The following is a 22237-nucleotide window of genomic DNA, read 5'->3' on the forward strand; positions in this document are numbered from 1 at the left end:
CTGGGGCCAGCTGGGAGCTCAGATGGAGCTGAAGCCAGCGCTCTGGTGGGCTAGAGTGACACGTCAAATAACAGCCGCGCACTGCTCCTCCCCTTAAGTAATTACTGGTCATGCTCTCCTTGGTGTACCAGAAAGAACTGGGCCTATTTGTCCACATTTCTCTTCCCCTTCTATACCTCAGCTCACTCTGTCCTCACCACCTGAAAACATTCTTTCCCCAACATCCTCAACCCAGATATTTTACTTGAAAACTGAGCAGACTCACAAAATTACCCAGCTGAGCTCTTTTCCCTCTGAATGCTGCTAGCTCCTTGCTTCCACCATGACTATGGTACTTAATCCTTTTATCTACATGCCATTCCTCTCTTCTCCTCAACAGCTCAGACTAGATGTGGCTTCCCTGGAGTCCCCCCATACCTAACCCCACCCAAAGCTATGCTGTCCTTTCAGTCGGCTCCTGTGCGACTCTGCTGACTCCTGTTTCACACATCATATTACAATTATCTGTCGATTGTTCATCTGAACAATAAACCCCACCCATTTATTAGTGCCCCGAAAACAGGAATTGTCTTGACCACTGTATTTGTAGTAGACGCTGGCTTCCTCCAAAGCCATTTGCGATCCCCTCTCCCTTGCCACATCTCACAATGAAGATTAAAAAGTCAAATGCTTGTGTTGCCAGCCCTCCTTACAGCAAGGAGTTACGGTCCATGAGACATGACAGAAAGTCTGCTGTGAGGATTTTTATTTAAAAAAAAAAAAAAAGCAATATTCGTCAGTGTCCTGGCCCTTTTCCTTTCCCTGTTATTCCTACCTTGAGTGGCATCATAATAGCTGGAGGACAGTGGTCATCCTGTCCCCATAATGAAAAAAAAAACAAGAAAATTTCAGAGACAGTGGCACTACTATGACTGAGCTTCTACATCCAATAGCAGCTACCTATGGGCATCTTATTACCTGAGAATAATGAAGACCTATCTGTTTAGACCAGCAAACTGTGGCCCAGGGCCAAATCTGGCCCACTTCCTGTTTTTGTAAATAAAAGTTTATCGGAATATAGCCATGCCCATTCACTTTCGTATTGTCCATGGCTGCTCTTACAATGGCTGAATTGAGTAGGTGCCATAAAGACCACATGGAAAAGCCTTAAATATTTACTATCTGGCCCTTTACAGAAAGTTCGTTGACCCCTGGTTTCAGCACCTGTTGGTCACGGTTCCTGTTGAGTACATACAGCCAAGTGACTTTTTGATGAATGTTATATCCCCAATCTCTAACACAGGACCTCTCCTACAGAAAATGCTCAATAAATGGGTGTCCAGGGAATGGATGGGTCAATAATTTGAGGTCACTGGCAATATCTCCATTAAAAAAAATCTTCCCCAGTGCCAAGCAGCACCTTTCATAGTGGACACTTAATAAATGTATAGAGATTTGTACTTAGAGGTGGATACAAAAAAATAACTTCAAAACAATTAAAGAACATTTAAATACTAAACTGTGTGGGCTTAAGGGTAACCATTCCGAGAATGCAGAGCTATATGTGTGGGCTAGTGCAGTAAAATTAATTTTCATGGTGCAGCTGGGAATTTTAACAATTTGATTCCCGTTTCTTGGTGGAATTACATTCAAACAACTCACACAGCATTTGACCAATAAAGAAGGGCTTTTAGAGGCATATCAATCCAGGATGATTTAGAAAAACACCTCCTAGGACTTGTGGTCCTAAGCATGTGACAAGGACTCTGGCAGGTTAAGACACTAGTTATTTAACTGAGTAGAACTTACAGCAGAGGAGAGGGCTGGATGGGAATTCCAGATGGGAGGTGGAAGGTACTGTCATAAGAATAAAGTACAAAGGTAGAAAAGACTACGGCATACAAGACATGGAGCAATATTTTAGTTTCTCCATTTACTCTGGAATGTTGTTTTCCTTCTAAATAAAAACAAATAAATACTGAATTCAGGATATTAATGGGTCCTCTCACTTACTAAATAAAAGTATTCATGGTCTCACAACTAGAGGTCTCATCTTCTGAAGTCATCAATGACTTTAAACCACAATGAACAAAAGACCTATACTTTTACCTTAGGCCTATCTGCATGTAGGACAGTTTACTAAAATAATCTCTTTTCAATGTGTGCCTTTAAACACTCAGGTGAGTCCATCAATAATCCAGAACTCTTCTGCATTTTAAAGTGATTCCTATCATAAGGAGAATATGTTCAAATAAAGGTTCTTGCTTTTTTTTTTTTTTTTTTTTTGGCGGTACGCGGGCCTCTCACTGCTGTGGCCTCTCCCGCTGCGGAGCACAGGCTCCGGACGCGCAGGCTCAGCGACCATGGCTCACGGGCCCAGCCGCTCCACGGCACGTGGGATCTTTTCAGACCGGGACACGAACACGCGTCCCCTGCATCGGCAGGCGGACGCTCAACCACTGCGCCACCAGGGAAGCCCAGGTTCTATTCTTGATACACCCCTTCTGCCTATTTCAGGAAGACTGGAAGCCTAATATTAAAGATTTTGTAACCACTGTGCCATCCTTACCAAGTATTGCCTGCACAGCTGCCAGAAATCTGAACTAAGAACCTCCTAACTCTCAGTGGAGAAAGTAAATGAAAAGTATTTTTTTTAGAAATATAGAAGTGGTTTTATTGGAGGGGGGGAGAGAAATGGAGATGAAGGAAACCTTAAGTTAAACCGAGGCAAATTCAAAACATAATAAAAATAATAACGGACGGGCTTCCCTGGTGGCGCAGTGGTTGAGAGTCCGCCTGCCGATGCAGGGGACACGGGTTCGTGACCCGGTCTGCGAAGATCCCACATGCCGCGGAGCAGCTGGGCCCGTGAGCCACGGCCGCTGAGCCTGCGCGTCCGGAGCCTGTGCTCCGCAATGGGAGAGGCCACAACAGTGAGAGGCCCGCGCACCACAAAAGAAAAAAAAATCATAACGGATCCACCAAAAGTTGAAATGAATAAATGAGTCACGGAATCAAGGTTGGGATAACTGAGTATATCAAGAGATGAAATGGAAGGATGAGGGGTCGGCACATAAACCCCACTCACTGTGCTTCAACAATCTTGGGCTTGACTTAAACCCCACCCTTGCTTGGTCAGCTGGAGCCCCAAAGGGAAGGCAAAAGACTCAGTGAGTTTATTTCTCTAATATTTAGAATCCTTAACTCATCAGAGGGCCCATTTACAGGACTTCCAACCGTGCACACAGGATTGGCCAATAAAGGGCTTTTAGAAGTATATTGAGCCATGATGATTCAGACGAAAAATCTCAAAGGATTTCTGATCCTAAGGATTTGATAAGGAGCCCATTTCATCTAAAGACTGTGACACCTTAGGGGGTGCCAAAGCGCTTTGCCCTGTAGATATCCTGGGTCTTTTTTGTCTTTTCACCTACTTCCTCAGGCTAGTAAGAGAGATGAAAAGAACATTATATGAAAATCAGACCTGAATTCTGACCAAGGATCTGCCACAGGTAGCCTCTGGCTGAAGTCAAATCACTTAACCTTTCTGTGTCTTAATTTTGTCTTTTGTAAAATAACAGTTCAGGGCTCTGAAGTCCTTTCCAGCAATATGAGCCCTGATGGTAACCCAAGACCTTGTCGTGATTATTATTCTGGATCGTAACTGCACTAAGCTTCTGTAGAAATAAATTTAAGGAGAGTACATTTGGGAAGATGGTGGAATGTAACAGAAAGCATGTGTATTTTGGAGTCAGATACCTAAGCTGACAGAAGGAAAAGAGCTGCTCTACATAAATACAATTTGCCTGACTTGGGGCTGGCTCCTCAACCTCTGTGAGCCTCATTGCATATAAAGGTATCATGAGAATTACATGAAGCAACATATAAAACAAGGGCAAGGTGCCTGATAAATTTCAAGTACTTTGTTAATGACAGTTCCACACCCTCTTTACCCGCCATGATTCAAGATGAGGAAGAGAGGGAAAGAGACAGACAAGAGTTCAAAATTACAAAGGGCTTGACCAAGAATAACCAGCAGTATAGTGAATAAAACAGACATGGAAATTTAGTCAAATAAAATGATTTGAAGGTAGAGAGAGTTTAGTTTTAGGAATATCAGTTTGAGATGAAAGCTAAACAACCTAGATAAAATGTCTAGTAGGCAGTTGAGAATGCAGAAAATAAGACTTATGAGAAATGTAAGAGGAGATTAAAAAAAGTAAGTGTCCAAAATGGATTAAAGACCTAAATGTAAGACCAGGCACTATAAAATTCTTAGAGGAAAACACAGGCAGAACACTCTATGACATAACTCACAGCAAGATCCTTTTTGACCCACCTCCTAGAGAAATGGAAATAAAAAAAAAAAAAACAAATGGGACCTAATGAAACTTAAAAGCTTTTGCACAGCAAAGGAAACCATAAACAAGACAAAAAGACAACCCTCACAATGGGAGAAAATATTTGCAAATGAAGCAACTGACAAAGGATTAATCTCCAAAATTTACAAGCAGCTCATGCAGCTCAATATCAAAAAAACAAACAACCCAATCCAAAAATGGGCAGAAGACCTAAACAGACATTTCTCCAAAGAAGATATACAGATTGCCAACAAACACATGAAAGGATGCTCAACATCATTAATCATTAGAGAAATGCAAATCAAAACTACAATGAGGTATCACCTCACACCAGTCAGAATGGCCATCATCAAAAAATCTACAAACAATAAATGCTAGAAAGGGTGTCGAGAAAAGGGAACCCTCTTGCACTGTTGGTGGGAATGTAAATTGATACAGCCACTATGGAGAACAGTATGGAGGTTCCTCAAAAAACTAAAAATAGAACTACCATACGACCCAGCAATCCCACTACTGGACATATACCCTGAGAAAACCATAATTGAAAAAAACACATGTACCACAATGTACATGTAGGACAGGACATGGAAGCAACCTAAGTGTCCATCGACAGATGAATGGATAAAGATGTGGCACATAGGTACAATGGAATATTACTCAGCCATAAAAAAAAACGAAATTGAGTTATTTGTAGTGAGGTGGATGGACCTAGCGACTGTCATACAGAGTGAAGTAAGTCAGAAAGAGAAAAACAAATACCGTATGCTAACACATATATGTGGAATCTAAAAAAAAAAAAGGTTCTGAAGAACCTGGGGGCAGGACAGGAATAAAGACGCAGAAGTAGAGAATGGACTTGAGGACACGGGGAGGGGGAAGGGTAAGCTGGGATGAAGTGAGAGAGTGGCATGGACATATATACACTACCAAATGTAAAATAGCTAGCTAGTGGGAAGCAGCCGCATAGCATAGGGAGATCAGCTCGGTGCTTTGTGTCCACCTAGAGGGGTGGGATAGGGAGGGTGGGAGGGAGACGCAAGAGGGAAGAGATATGGGGATATATGTATACGTATAGCTGATTCACTTTGTTATACAACAGAAACTAACACACCATTGTAAAGCAATTATACTACAATAAAGATGTTAAAAAAAATAGAAGGCCAGTGAATGCTACTAAGGGAAATGCAGTATGAGCGGAGACCCCATCAGCAGAGGCAGGTTGCAGAGAGAAAGGCAGCAGCTTGGGGAGGAAAAAAAAATTTAAGAATGTCATTCATCATTAACACTCTAGAGGGAAGTTTTTCAAATGTTGACTGCAAGCCATTTTAAGAAATACATTTGACCTTTCTAACTAGTAGTTACAAAGTGTATATGTGTTTGGGCGTGTGCACATGTGTACGGGCATGTAACAAATTCTTCATTTAGAAGTTTGTGCCCTTGGGGTTTCCCTGGTGGCGCAGTGGTTGAGAGTCTGCCTGCCGATCCAGGGGACACGGGTTCGTGCCCAGGTCCAGGAAGATCCCACACGCCACGAAGCGGCTGGGCCCGTGAACCATGGCCGCTGGGCCTGCGTGTCTGGAGCCTGTGCTCCGCAACGGGAGAGGCTCGCGTACCGCCAAAAAAAAAAAAAAGTTTGTGCCCTTATACCATGATACAGTTGTGTATTTTCTATTGCATTCTGGTCTATTCTACTTTCTCTGTTTCAGTAAGGAAAAAAAAAAAAATTCCAGTGAGAACTCTAAATTGATTCCAGGCCCCAATAATGCCGACAACCTACAGTTTGAAAGACACTATTTTGGAGGAAATAGAGTCATAATTTATAGCTATTATCTAGACCATCCACAAGAAGAATTCAATAATGACATTCCAGCTTTCTCCACAAAATGAGAACAATCCCTGGTTTCCCGAGACAAGGTAATTCCATGTGTCTGGTAATTTACTGGTTGATTTAATGTGCCCTTGAACAATAACTGACATGAGTAAAAGCTTTTAAAAGTTTTAAACTGTGTTCATCTGGATTTGGGCCTTTGATTCTCACCAAGCCTGGTAAGAAGTCACATTGGTTCATTTGATTTGTGAAGAAACTGTGGTCCCCAAGTCACACAGCTGTGAATGAGCCCAGATTTCCTTATTTTGGAGGTCGTGCTCTTCACAAGCAAACTTGCATAACTATCTTGTTGAAAGCACCAAACAAATTGATAAACTACGGACAAAATATTGTTACAAGTCAGTTCCTGCTACTGCTACTGCTCAGTACAAGCTTGACCCAAAACACAGTGCAGCGTGGACTTGTGTCTCCCTCCAAGAGTGTCCCCAGGTTGAGGGACTATTTCCATCAGTGTCACATCAGGGTTCTAGGCATCTGCCCCCGTCTGCAGTTAGGTTTCAGTGCTCTGTTGTTTCCACGTAACAAGATGAGAGAGGATCATAATTGAGATTATTACCGTTAATTTCTCTAATGAGTGATTTCTATTAAACCAAGTCCTTAGCTAGTCTCAATAGAGAGGAGGTAATTTCCTGATACTGGCTCTTTTTATGACTTCTTATAAATGACACAGTGGGGGGAAAAATGCTTTTTCCTCACAGCTCTTTGCCCTATAACAATTTTCTACCCAATGGAAAAATTAAAACGAGGAACATTATATTCTTTGTTTACTTAGATCTCTTTGATCCCTCCTCTCCCTCTTTCATATGCTTTGAATAAAATTAAGCTAAATTATCAAATAATCAATTTTTGAAACGGTTTTCCTCTTGACATTCTCCTCCTTCAAGACCCACTCTAAATGCATCTTCTTTGCAAAGATTTCTCTGGTCATAATTAATGACTTCTAACATCCCATAGCACAGTCTATGCATCTCTATTTCAATCCTATCATTCTGCTTTTATTATTTAAAATTTATTTTTTGTTTAAAATTACATTAAAAATTTTATATTATTTATTATTATTTTGCGTATATTTTTTATTGGTTTATAACCAGACTCCTTCAAAAGTCTAGGTCTCATTTATGACTTTATCTCCATACCTTATGCAAAGGAGGTCTTCAATAGATAGTGAGACTGAATGATCCATAAGTTAGATATCAATGTAGTTTTGCAATATTCTTCCCTGGTACTAATCAATATAAACAGTTCTTACACTGATACTGTTTCCTCTCAGGGAAAGAAAATCATAATTAAAACCAAGGATAGAGGGAAGACCTCTATGGACTACAAAGGAAGGAGGAAAGGCAGAGTCAACTGTGGAGAATCCCTGTCATTAAGCAGCTGAGAAGGTGAATGGGAACTGAAATAAAACAGAAATAAATACAGAAATGAATGAAAAGATATAAAATTATGAGAAAATAATTGGAAGGAACGACCCAACATTGACTGTAAATCTAGTACATACCCTGGATATACACAGTGCCTTATCCAGTTCTCATGACAGCTCAACCAAAGGGTGATCTTCTGTCTTACAGATAAGGAAACTGAGGCTCAGAGAAGTTAAGCAGTTTGCAAAGGTTATATCTAACAAATATCTGCATCAGGATTTAAATTTGGGTCTGTCTGATGCAAATCCCCCTCTTTTCCCCACATGTGGCTGCCTGCCTAAAATGTTACTCTTTTCCTATTCCAGTTGATAGGATATATAAACATAGAGACAGCTATAAGGCATTAGAATTCCCACCTCTTAGCTTTTATTAGTGCTGCCTTTGTCCCAGGTAACATATGCCCCAGATTGTAATAATAGGACTGGCTTTATTTGCTTTTCCACAGATGCTTGATCATAATCCACTGGACACTGAAGATACGCCTTTCTATCAAGGAACAGGCAGAGCTGCTAACCTTTAACCATAGGCGTCTCAGAAGAAGCATCTTGAGGCTCTAATGTGGGAGCGGCAGGACTGAGGGCCCCAGAAGGGACAGGAAACCTTGTTCATAGGCAACTCAAATTATATACTCCATCAGTTCCAGGGGGAAGTCATCAGGGTTTTGCATCAATCTAGAATCACTTTTTCCTCATTTGCACTGATTTTAAGAGTTGGAAGATCTATCTATCAAATGTTTAACAGAGTAACAAGTAGAAGCAGCCCCTTAAAAGGCATTTGAATGAATTATTCTAACCCCTGCCCTTGAGATCTTAATGTCTGATTAAAAGCTAAACCTAACCTTGGCCAAATACAACAATAATCAAAGTCATAGAAACAGAGAATAGAATGGTGGTTTCCAGGGGTTGGGGGGAAGGAAGAATGGGGAGTTTTTATTCAACAGGTATAAAGTATAAGTTCTAGAGATCTGCTCTACAACAGAGTAGCTGCAAATAATAATACTATACTGTGAACTTAAAAGTTTGTTAAAAGGGTAGATCTCATGTTAGGTGTTCTTACTGCTAGGGAGGGAAGGGTAGGGAGAGAGGACTTATGTTGCGGAGGGAGGATAGGGAGAAAAAAAAATTTCATTGGTGGTTACCAGAGCAAAGGGAGGTGGGGTGGTGGGAGGTGAAATAGGTGAAGGGGATTAAGAGGTACAAACTTCCAGTTATAAAATAAATAAGTCATGGTATGTAATATACGACGTAAGGAATATGGTCAACAATACTATAATAATTTCATATGGTAACAGATGGTTGCTAGACTTATCATGGTGGCCATTTGGTAAAGTTATTTAGCTGTTGAATCACTATGTTGCACACCTGAAACTAATACTGTAGTCAACTATACTTCTCAAAAAAAAAATCTCAGCCAGGGTTCGGGACACCAATTTTACACTGAGCCTGTCAGAAGCTTCTGATTTAACTTTTCTGTATTTATTTACAAAAATGAGCAGATACAAATATCTTTTCCTATTTCCTTCTTACCTATATTGAAGGGCACTATATTACAGACACTTTCTGTACTTTTTCACTTAACCAATGTATCCTGGAAAAATCACTTCATATTAGTTCACAGAGACCTTCCTCATTCTTTTGACAACTGCAGAGGACTCCATTGGATGGAGGTACTGTAGCTGACTCGGTCACTCTGCTATGGATGGACACTTAGATTTTTCCCATGTGTATTTTCCAATTACCAATGATAAACCTTGTGCATTTATAATTTTCATATTTGGGGGGATGTATCTTCAGAGCAGATTCCGAGAAGCGAGACTGCAGGATCAAAAGGTGAGCACAGTTTTGTAGGCATTGCCAAATAACCCTTAAGAAGGGTTGTATCTGTTTGCATTTCATGTTGCAGGTATGAGAGTAACTGTTCTCCACAGCCTTGCCAATGGAGTATGTTGTCGATACTTTTTAACTTTCACCCACCTTATAGGTGAAAAATGGTATCTCAGTGGTTTTATTAATTTGCATTTATTTGATTACGAAAGGAAACTTTTTCATATCTAAGGGCCATTTTACGTGTTAATCTGTGAATTATCTGATCATGTCTCTTTCCCACTTTTCTGTTGGATTTTGGCTCTTGGCACCTTGATGTTTAAGGTTTCTTTTTATATGTTAACGGATATTTGGCTTTAGTCTGTAGTATATGCTGCAAATATTTTCTCCCAGTTTTTCAGTTACGGTGTTTTCTTCTAACATGTAAAAACGTCTTATTTTACGTAGTCAAGAGTTATCAGCACTTTACTGCCTATAGATTTTGAGGCGTAATTAGACTTTTTCTACACCAAGTAGATAGGAATTCGCTCATGTTTTCTTTTTTTTTTTAACTGAGCTCCTATATATATATATATATATATATAGTTATATATATATTTAACATCTTTATTGGAGTATAATTGCTTTACAATGGTGTGTTAGTTTCTGCTTTATAACAAAGTGAATCAGTTATACATATACATATGTCCCCATATCTCTTCCCTCTTGCGTCTCCCTCCCTCCTACCCTCCCACCCTCCCTATCCCACCCCTCTAGGTGGTCACAAACCACCAAGCTGATTACCCTGTGCTATGCAGCTGCTTCCCACTAGCTATCTATTTTACGTTTGGTAGTGTATATTTGTCCATGCCACTCTCTCACTTTGTCACAGTTTACCCTTCCCCCTCCCCATATCCTCAAGTCCATTCTCTAGTAGGTCTGTGTCTTTATTCCCATCTTGCCCCTAGGTTCTTCATGACCTTTTTTTTTTTCTTAGATTCCATATATATGTGTTAGCATAAGGTATTTGTTTTTCTTTTTCTGACTTACTTCACTCTGTAAGACAGACTCTAGGTCCATCCACCTCACTACAAATAATTCAATTTCGTTTCTTTATATGGCTGAGTAATATTCCATTGTATATATGTGCCACATCTTCTTTATCCATTCATCTGTTTATGGACACTTAGGTTGCTTTCATGTCCTGGTTATTGTAAACAGCTATCCTAGTAGTGGGATTGCTGGGTCGTATGGTAGTTCTATTTGTAGTTTTTTAAGGACCACCATACTGTTCTCCATAGTGGCTGTATCAATTTACATTCCCACCAACAGTGCAAGAGTATTCCCTTTTCTCCACACCCTCTCCAGCATTTATTGTTTCTAGGTTTTTTGATGATGGCCATTCTAACCAGTGTGAGATGACATCTGATTGTAGTTTGTTTTTTTTTTTTCTGGTTTTTGTTTTTTTTGGTACACGGGCCTCTCACTGCTGTGGCCTCTCCCGTTGCGGAGCACAGGCTCCAGACACGCAGGCTCAGTGGCCATGGCTCATGGGCCCAGCCGCTCCAGGGCATGTGGGATCTTCCCAGACAGGGGCACGGACCCGTGTCCCCTGCATCGGCAGGCAGACTCTCAAACACTGCGCCACCAAGGAAGGCCTCTCATTGTAGTTTTCATTTGCATTTCTCTAATGATTAATGATGCTGAGCATTCTTTCATGGGTTTGTTGGCAATCTGTATATCTTCTTTGGAGAAGTATCTATTTAGGTCTTCTGCTCATTTTTGGACTGGGTTGTTTGTTTTTTTGATATTGAGCTGCATGAGCTGCTTGTAAATTTTGGAGATTAATCCTTTGTCAGTTGCTTCATTTGCAAATATTTTCTCCCATTCTGAGGGTTGTCTTTTGGTCTTGTATATGGTTTCCTTTGCTGTGCAAAAGCTTTTAAGATTCATTAGGTCCCATTTCTTTATTTTTGTTTTTATTTCCATTACTCTAGGAGGTGGGTCAAAAAGGATCTTGCTGTGATTTATGTCATACAGTGTTCTGCCTATGTTTTCCTCTAAGAGTTTTATAGTGTCTGGCCTTACATTTAGGTCTTTAATCCATTTTGAGCTTATTTTTGTGTATGGTGTTAGGGAGTGTTCTAATTTCATACTTTTATATGTACCTGTCCAGTTTTCCCAGCACCACTTATTGAAGAGCCTGTCTTTTCTCCACTGTACATTCCTGCCTCCTTTATCAAAGATAAGGTGACCATATGTGTGTGGGTTTATCTCTGGGCTTTCTATCTTGTTCCATTGATCTATATTTCTGTTTTTGTGCCAGTACCATACTGTCTTGATTACTCTAGCTTTGTAGTATAGTCTGAAGTCAGGGAGTCTGATTCCTCCAGCTCCATTTTTCGTTCTCAAGATTGCTTTGGCTATTCGGGGTCTTTTGTGTTTCCATACAAATTGTGAAATATTTTGTTCTAGTTCTGTGAAAAATGCCTGTGGTAGTTTGATAGGGATTGCATTAAATCTGTAGATTGCTTTTGGTAGTGTACTCATTTTCACAATGTTGATTCTTCCAATCCAAGAACATGGTATATCTCTCCGTCTATTTGTATCATCTTTAATTTCTTTCATCAGTGTCTTATGGTTTTCTGTACATAGGTCTTTTGTCTCCCTAGGTAGGTTTATTCCTAGGTATTTTATTCTTTTTGTTGCAATGGTAAATGGGAGTGTTTTCTTAAATTCACTTTCAGATTTTTCATCATTATTGTATAGGAATGCCAGGGTTTCTGTGCATTAATTTTGTATCCTGCTACTTTACCAAATTCATTGATTAGCTCTAGTAGTTTTCTGGTAGCATCTTTAGGATTTTCTATGTATAGTATCATGTTATATGCAAACAGTGACAGCTTTACTCTTCTTTTCCGATTTGGATTCCTTTTATTTCTTTTTCTTCTCTGATTGCTGTGGCTAAAACTTCCAAAGCTTTGTTGAATAATAGTGGTGAGAGTGGGCAACCTTGTCTTGTTCCTGATCTTAGTGGAAATGGTTTCAATTTTTCACCACTGAGGACGATGTTGGCTGTGGGCTTGTCATATATGGTCTTTATTATGTTGAGGAAAGTTCCCTCTATGCCTACTTTCTGCAGGGTTTTTATCATAAATAGATGTTGAATTTTGTCAAAGGCTTTCTCTGCATCGATTGAGATGATCATATAGTTTTTCTCCTTCGTTAATATGGTGTATCACATTGATTGATTTGCATATATTGAAGAATCCTTGCATTCATGGAATAAACCCCACTTGATCATGGTGTATGATCCTTTTAATGTGCTGTTGGATTCTGTTTGCTAGTATTTTGTTGAGGATTTTTGCATCTATGTTCATCAGTGATATTGGCCTGTAATTTTCTTTCTTTGTGACATCTTTGTCTGGTTTTGGTATCAGAGTGATGGTGGCCTCGTAGAATGAGTTTGGGAGTGTTCCTCCCCCTCTGCTATATTTTGGAAGAGTTTGAGAAAGATAGGTGTTAGCTCTTCTCTAAATGTTTAATAGAATTCGCCTGTGAAGCCATCTGGTCCTGGGCTTTTGTTTGTTGGAAGATTTTAAATCAAAGTTTCAATTTCAGTGCTTGTCATTGGTCTGTGCATATTTTCTATTTCTTCCTGGCTCAGTCTCAGCAGGTTGTGAATTTCTAAGAATTTGTCCATTTCTTCCAGGTTGTCCATTTTATTGGCATAGAGTTGCTTGTAGTAATCTCTCATGATCTTTTGTATTTCTGCAGTGTTAGTTGTTACTTCTCCTTTTACATTTCTAATTCTATTGATTTGAGTCTTCTCCCTTTTTTTCTTGATGAGTCTGGCTAATGGTTTATCAATTTTGTTTATCTTCTCAAAGAACCAGCTTTTAGTTTTATTGATCTTTGCTATCGTTTCCTTCATTTCTTTTTCATTTATTTCTGATCTGATCTTTATGATTTCTTTCCTTCTGTTAACTTTGGGGGGTTTTTTTGTTCTTCTTTCTCTAATTGCTTTAGTTGCAAGGTTAGGTTGTTTGAGATGTTTCCTGTTTCTTAAGGTAGGATTGTATTTCTATAAACTTCCCTCTTACAACTGTTTTGCTGCATCCCATAGGTTTTGGGTCATCGTGTTGCCATTGTCATTTGTTTCTAGGTATTTTTTGATTTCCTCTTAGATTTCTTCAGTGATCACTTCATTATTAAGTAGTGTATTGTTTAGCCTCCATGTGTTTGTATTTTTTCCAGATCTTTTCCTGTAATTGATATATAGTCTCACAGCGTGTGGTCAGAAAAGATACTTGATACAATTTCAATTTTCTTAAATTTACCAGCACTTGATTTGTGACCCAAGATATGATCTATCCTGGAGAATGTTTCATGAGCACTTGAGAAAAATGTGTATTCTGTTGTTTTTGGATGGAATGTCCTATAAATATCAATTAAGTGCACCTTGTTTAATGTATCATTTAAAGCTTGTGTTTCCTTATATATTTTCATTTTGGATAATCTGTCCATTGGTGAAAGCAGGGTGTTAATGTCCCCTACTATGATTTTGTTACTGTCGATTTCCCCTTTTATGGCTGTTACTATTTGCCTTATGTATTGAGGTGCTCCTATGTTGGGTCTATAAATATTTACAGTTGTTATATCTTCTTCTTGGATTGATCCCTTGATCATTACGTAGTGTCCTTCTTTGTCTCTTCTAATAGTATTTATTTTTAAGTGTATTTTGTGTGATATGAGAATTGCTACTCCAGCTTTCTTTTGATTTCCATTTGCATGGAATATCTTTTTCCATCCCCTCACTTTCAGTCTGTATGTGTCCCTAGGTCTGAAGTGGGTCTCTTGTAGACAGCATATATACGGGTCTTGTTTTTGTATCCATTCAGTGAGTCTGTGTCTTTTGGTGGGAGCATTTAATCCATTTACATTTAAGGTAATTATTGATATGTATGTTCCTATTACCATTTTCTTAATTGTTTTGGGTTTTTTATTGTAGGTTTTTTCCTTCTCCTGTGTTTCTTGCCTAGAGAAGTTCCTTTAGCATTTGTTGTAAAGCTGGTTTGGTGGTGCTGAACTCTCTCAGCTTTTGCTTGTCTGTAAAGGTTTTAATTTCTCCATCATATCTGAATGAGATCCTTGCTGGGTAGAGTAATCTTTGTTGTACGTTTTTCTCCTTCATCACTTTAGATATGTCCTGCCAGTCCCTTCTGGCTTGCAGAGCTTCTGCTGAAAGATCAGCTGTTAACACGTTTTCTTAGAGTATTAAACGGTTTTGGTTTTACAGTTAGATCTTTGATGCATTTTAAGTTAATAATGCATTTGCTGTATAGTGTAAAGTACAAATCTAATTTTTTTCTTTTTCCAAGTGGTAACAGGGTTGTCCAAGCTTCCTTTATTAAAAAGTCTATATTTGCCTTTTATCTTATACTAAATTTCCATATGATATCACTGTTTTCTCTTCTATTCCACTGGTGTATTTGTCTATTTATGCTTCAATACCTCCTTGTTCTAATTACAGAGGCTGTATAGTATGTTAATATCTGATAGGTTTAGTTCACACTCATAATTTTTCTTTTTCAGGGATTCTCTGGTTATTCTTCTACATTTGGTTTTCTATAAAAATTTAAGCATTAATTTGTAAAATTCCATAAAAAATTATTTATATTTTATTATTGTGGTAAATTTAGAAATTAACAGGAAGAACTGACATATTTGTGATGATGTGTTTGAATCATTTTTATCTTTGATTCTGTTCAGTTTGTCAAATGTAATGTATCTTGTGCAGATAGATATAGGTTTACTTCTTTATCCTTATACTTTGATTTCTTGCATCTAACGCATTGGGTAATCCCTCTAGCAAAACACTGAAATTTAGTGAATATATTGGTATCCATGCCATACATTCCTGATCGTAGAAATTCCTCTAGTATTTCCCAATTAAGACACTGGCTTTGAGATTAATATATATTTAATCATGTTAAGAAAGTAGCTCTCAATTCATTTTTTTCTTGAATGCTTTTATCATCAGTCAATTTTGAATTTCATCAATGGCTTTATCAGCATCTATGGAGATGATCACATGATTTTTCCCCTTAGAGCTATTAATATGGTAAGTGATATTAATGAATTTACTAATATCAAACCAACCATGAAATAAATCTCACTTGGTCATAGTGTATTTCTTTCTTAATGTGCTGAACTCTCTTTGCTATTATTTTTCATCAATATTCATAAATAATATGATTATTATAATTTTACAGTATATTTAGCAGGATTAAGTATCAATATTATATTTGCTTCATAAAAGAAGTTAGGACATTTTTCATTTTTGTTTTCAATGCTCTGGAACAATTTATGGAGCATTGAGACTACTGCTTTTTGAAGACTTACTACAATTCCTCTGTGAAATCATCTGAGCCTGGTCCTTTTTTTGTGGGATAATTCCTTATCTCTCATTATATCTACTATGAAAATTGATCTGTTTATACTTTCTAACTCCAACTGGGTCAATTATGGTAATCTCTATTTTCCTAAAAATTTATCCAGTTCATCTAAATTTTCAGATTTATATCGAGGTCTATAGTTTATTAGTACTTTACTTTTAAATTTTCCTCTGTTTCAATGGTTATTTCCCCTTTGTCAGTTCTTATTTTGTACTTATGTGCTTTTTCCCTTTGTTCAGGATCAAGTTAGCTAGTTTTGTTGACTTATAAAAAATACAATTTTGGATTTATTGATTAGGTCTACTGATTTGCTATTCTTTACCACAATGATTTCTGCTTTGCCCTTATGATTGCCTTCCTTGTGCTATATTTACTTTGTTGTCCTTTTACTAGATTTTGGAGCTAAAACATTATTTTCAGAACTGCATTTTTACTGATAAAAGTGTTTACTCTGATGAATTTTGCTTTGACAACTGCTTAAAATGTATCCCACAGATTGTAATAAAAAGAGAGCTTTGTCTTAATTTTTCATTCTATAATTTCATTTTCTATTTCCCCTTTCACTGAGTTATTTAATAAAAAAATATTTAAATTTCAAAGAGCAGTTCTCTTTTTGTTAGTAATTTTTAGTTTTATTGCTTTGTGATCATGGAGTTTCACCTGTAATATTTCTACTTTATAAAAACTAGTAATGTGTTAGAGCTGACTTGTACTAGCTTATGAAATCCAATTGCCTTCATCTCTTCCCAATTCCTTGTTCAGTGACATTACCTTGGTAAATTCAAATTGGCTGTATGAGGATTTACATCAGAGAAGTTAGCAAATACTGCAACAGAGCTTTATTCTCATAGACACATGCTTGTTAAATATTTATCATCATACCACTGAATTTACTGTGTGTGTGTATGTGTAGTAAAAAATAATCAAATTGTGTGACTGGTGCATGAACTCGAGAAAAAAAAGTCTTCTCTATTGTCAGGGTATAGAGTGATACCTATGCACAAGATCTTCCACATCTGTAATGTTTTTAGGTCTTTCATCTCCTATGTTTTTTGTTTACTTCACCTTTCCTGTATTAACAGCACTGTATGAATGTCTCCTACTATTACTGTAGTTATCTCTGTCTCCTTGCATCTCCTATAGTTTATTTTCATAAAGGTGGTTGCTATGTTATTTCATGCATAAATATTCATAAGGATACACCTACATTGTGAATTGTGACTTTCCCATCAGAAAGTACCCTTCTTAGGTCTCAAAGAGAGAATTCATACACTGATGTTTATAACAGCATTATTCACAATAGCTAAAAGATGGAAGCAACCAAGTGTCCATCAAAGGATGAAGGGATACACAAAATGTGACATATACATAATGGAATATTATTCAGCCTTAAAAAGAAAGGGACTGAGCTCTGCCCACCAGAGCAACAGCCAGCTCTACCCACCACCAGTCCATCCCATCAAGAAACTTGCACAAGCCTCTTAGATAGCCTCATCCACCAGAGGGCAGACAGCAGAAGCAAGAAGAACTACAATCCTGCAACCTGTGGAACAAAAACCACATTCACAGAAAGATAGACAAGATGAAAAGGCAGAGGGCTATGTACCAGATGAAGGAACAAGATAAAGCCCCAGAAAAACAACTAAATAAAGTGAACATAGGCAACCTTCCAGAAAAATAATTCAGAATAATGATAGTGAAGATGATCCAGGACCTCAGAAAAAGAATGGAGGCAAAAATCGAGAAGATGCAAGAAATGTTTAACAAAGACCTAGAAGAATTAAAGAACAAACAAACAGAGATGAACAACACAATAACTGAAATGAAAAATAAACTAGAAGGAATCAATAGCAGAATAACTGGGGCAGAAGAACAGATAAGTGACCCAGGAGACAGAATGGTGGAATTCACTGCTACAGAACAGAATAAAGAAAAATGAATGAAAAGAAATGAAGACAGCCTAAGAGACCTCTGGGACAACATTAAACACCATGACATCCACATTATAGGGGTCCCAGAAGGAGAAGAGAGAGAGAAAGGACCTGAGAAAATATTTGAAGAGATTATAGTCGAAAACTTCCCTAACATGGGAAAGGAAATAGACACCAAGTCCAGGAAGTACAGAGAGTCCCATACAGGATAAACCCAAGGAGAAACACGCCGAGACACATAGTAATCAAATTGGCAAAAATTAAAGACAAAGAAAAATTATTGAAAGCAGCAAGGGAAAAATTACAAATAACATACAAGGGAACTCCCATAAGGTTAACAGCTGATTTCTCAGCAGAAACTCTACAAGCCAGAAGGGAGTGGCACGATATGCTTAAAGTGATGAAACGGAAGAAACTACAACCAAGATTACTCTACCCGGCAAGGATCTCATTCAGATTCCATGGAGAAATCAACAGCTTTACAGACAAGCAAAAGCTAAGAGAATTCAGCACCACCAAACCAGCTCTACAACAAATTCTAAAGGAACTTCTCTAAGTGGGAAACAGAAGAGAAGAAAAGGACCTACAAAAACAAGCCCAAAACAATTAAGAAAATGGTCATAAGAAGATACATATTGATAATTACCTTAAACGTGAATGGATTAATCCTCCAAACAAAAGACACAGGCTTGCTGAATGGATACAATAACAAGACCCATATATATGCTGTCTACAAGAGACCCACTTCAGACCTAGGGACACATACTGACTGAAAGTAAGGGGATGGAAAAAGATATTCCATGCAAAAGGAAATCAAAAGAAAGCTGGAGTAGCAATACTCATATCAGATAAAATAGATTTAAATTAAAGAAAGTTACAAGAGACAAGGAAGGACACTATGTAATGATCACGGGATCAACCCAAGAAGAAGATATAACAATTATAAATATATATGCACCCAACATAGGAGCACCTCAATACATAAGGCAACTGCTAACACCTCTAAAAGAGGAAATCAACAGTAACACAATAATAGTGGGGGACTTTAACACCGCACTTACACCAATGGACAGATCATCCAAACAGATAATTTATAAGGAAACAGAAGCTTTAAATGACACAATAGACCAGATAGATTTAATTGATATTTATAGGACATTCCATCCAAAAACAGCAGTTTACACTTTCTTCTCAAGTGTGCACAGAACATTCTCCAGGATAGATCACATCTTGGGTCACAAATCAAGCCTCAGTAAATTTAAGAAGATTGAAATCATATCAAGCATCTTTTCTGACCACAATGCTATGAGATTAGAAACACAGGGGAAAAAAACGTAAAAAAAAACAAACACACGGAGGCTAAACAATACGTTACTAAATAACGAAGCGATCACTGAATAAATCAAAGAGGAAATCAAAAAAATACCTAAAGACAAATGACAATGAAAACACGACAATCTGAGACCTATGGGATTCAGCAAAAGCAGGTCTAAGAGGGAAGTTTATACCTATACAAGCCTACTTCAAGAAACAAAAAAAAATCTCACATAAACAATTTAACCCTACACCTAAGGGAACTAGAGAAAGAAGAACAAACAAAACCCGAAGTTAGCAGAAGGAAAGAAATCATAAAGATCAGAGCAGAAATAAGTGAAATGGAAACAAAGAAAACAATAGCAAAGATCAATAAAACTAAAAGCTGGCTCTTTGAGAAGATAAACAAAATTGATAAACCATTAGCCAGACTCAGCAAGAAAAAGAGGGAGAGGACGCAAATCAATAAAATTAGAAATAAAAAAGGAGAAGTTACAACAGACACCACAGAAATACAAAGCATCCTAAGAGACTACTACAAGCAACCCAATGCAACAAAATGGACAACCTGGAAGAAATGTACAAATTCTTAGAAAGGTATAACTTCCCAAGACTGAACCAGGAAGAAATAGAAGATATTAACAGGCCAATCACAAGTCACAAAATTGAAAGTGTGATTAAAAATCTTCCAACAAACAAAAGTCTAGGACCAGATGGCCTCACAGGTGAATTCTATGAAACATTTACAGAAGAGCTAACACCCATCCTTCTCAAAATCTTCCAAAAAATGTTGGAGGAAGGAACACTCTCAAACTCATTCTATGAGGCCATTATCACCCTGACACCAAAACCAGAAAAAGATACTACAAAAAAAGAAAATTAAAGACAAATCACTGATGAATATAGATGCAAAAATCCTCAACAAAATACTAGCAAGCAGAATCCAACAACACATTAAAAGGATCATACACCATGATCAAGTGGGATTTATCCCAGGGATGCAAGGATTCTTCAATATATGCTAATCAATCAATGTGATACACCGTATTAACAAATTGAATAAAAACCATAGGATCATCTCAATAGATGCAGAAAAATCTTTTGATAAATTCAACACCGATTTATGATAAAAACTCTCCAGAAAGTGGGCATAGAGGGAACCTATCTTAACATAATAAAGGCCATATACAACAAACCAACAGCAAACATCATTCTCAATGGTGAAAAAGTGAAACCATTTCCTCTAAGATCAGGAACAAGACAAGGGTGTCCACTCTTGCCACTATTAATCAACATAGTTTTGGAAGTCCTAGCCATGGCAATCAGAGAAGAAAAAGAAAGACAAGGAATCCAAATTGGAAAAGAAGAAGTAAAACTGTCACTGTTTGCAGATGATATGCTACTATACATAGAGAATCCTAAAGATGCTACCAGAAAACTACTAGAGCTAATCAACGAATTTGGTAAAGTAGCAGGATACAAAATTAATGCACAGAAATCTCTTGCATTCCTATACACTAATGATGAAAAATCTGAAAGAAAAATTAAGGAAACACTCCCATTTACGATTGCAGCAAAAAGAATAAAATATCTAGGAATAAACCTACCTAGGGAGACAAAAGACCTGTATGCAGCAAACTATAAGACACTGATGAAAGAAATTAAAGATGATACCAACAGATGGAGAGATATACCATGATCTTGGACTGGAAGAATCAATACTGTGAAAATGACTATACTACCTAAAGCAATCTACAGATTCAATGTAATCCCTATCAACGTACCAATGGCATTTTTTTTGGAACTAGAACAAAAAATCTTAAACTTTGTATGGAGATGCAAAAGACCCTGAATAGCCAATGTAGTCTTGAGGGAAAAAAAAAGGAGCTGGAGGAATCAGACTCCCTGACTTCAGAGTATACTACAAACCTACAGTAATCAAGAAATTATGGTACTGGCACAAAAACAGAAACATAGAACAATGGAACAAGATATAAAGCCCAGAGATAAACTCATGTGCCTATGGTCAACTAATCTATGACAAAGGAGGCAAGGATATACAATGGAGAAAAGACAGTCTGTTCAACAAGTGGTGCTGGCAAACTGGACAGCTGCATGTAAAAGAATGAAATTAGAACACTCCCTAACACCATACACAGAAATAAACTCAAAATGGATTAGAGACCTAAATGTAAGACCAGACACTGTAAAACTCTTAGAGGAAAACATAGGAAGAACACTCTTTGACATAAATCACAGCAAGATCTCTTTTGATCCATCTCCTAGAGAAATGGAAATAAAAACTAAAATAAACAAATGGGACCTAATGAAACTTCAAAGCTTTTGCACAGCAAAGGAACCCATAAACAAGACGAAAGGACAACCCTCAGAATGGCAGAAAATATTTGCAAACGACTCAACGGAAAAAGGATTAATCTTCAAAATATATAAACAGCTCATGCAGCTCAATATTAAAGAAACAAACAACCCAATCCAAAAATGGGCAGAAGACCTAAATAGACATTTCTCTAAAGAAGACGTAAGGATGGCCAAGAAGCACATGAAAAGCTGCTCAACATCACTGATTATTAGAGAAATGCAAATCAAAACTACAATGAGGTATCACCTCACACCAGTTAGAATGGGCATCATCAGAAAATCTACAAACAACAAATGCTGGAGAGGGTGTGGAGAAAAGGGAACCCTCTTGCACTGTTGCTGGGAATGTAAATTGATACAGCCAGTATGGACAACAGTTTGGACGTTCCTTAAAAAACTAAAAATAGAACTACCATATGACCCAGAAATGTCACTACTGGGCATATACCCAGAGAAAACCATAATTCAAAAAGACACATGCACCCCAATGTTCATTGCAGCACTATTTACAATAGCAAGGACATGGAAGCAACCTAAATGCCCATCAACAGACGAATGGATAAAGAAGATGTGGTACATATATACAATGGAATATTATTCAGCCATAAAAAGGAACGAAATTGGGTCATTTGTAGAGACGTGGATGGATCTAGAGACTGTCATACAGAGTGAAGTAAGTCAGAAAGAGAAAAACAAATATT

This window comes from Monodon monoceros, unplaced genomic scaffold, assembly GCF_005190385.1.
Source record: "Monodon monoceros isolate NGI ecotype Baffin Bay Population unplaced genomic scaffold, NGI_Narwhal_1 Super_Scaffold_19, whole genome shotgun sequence".
Classification (NCBI taxonomy): Eukaryota; Metazoa; Chordata; class Mammalia; order Artiodactyla; family Monodontidae; genus Monodon; species Monodon monoceros.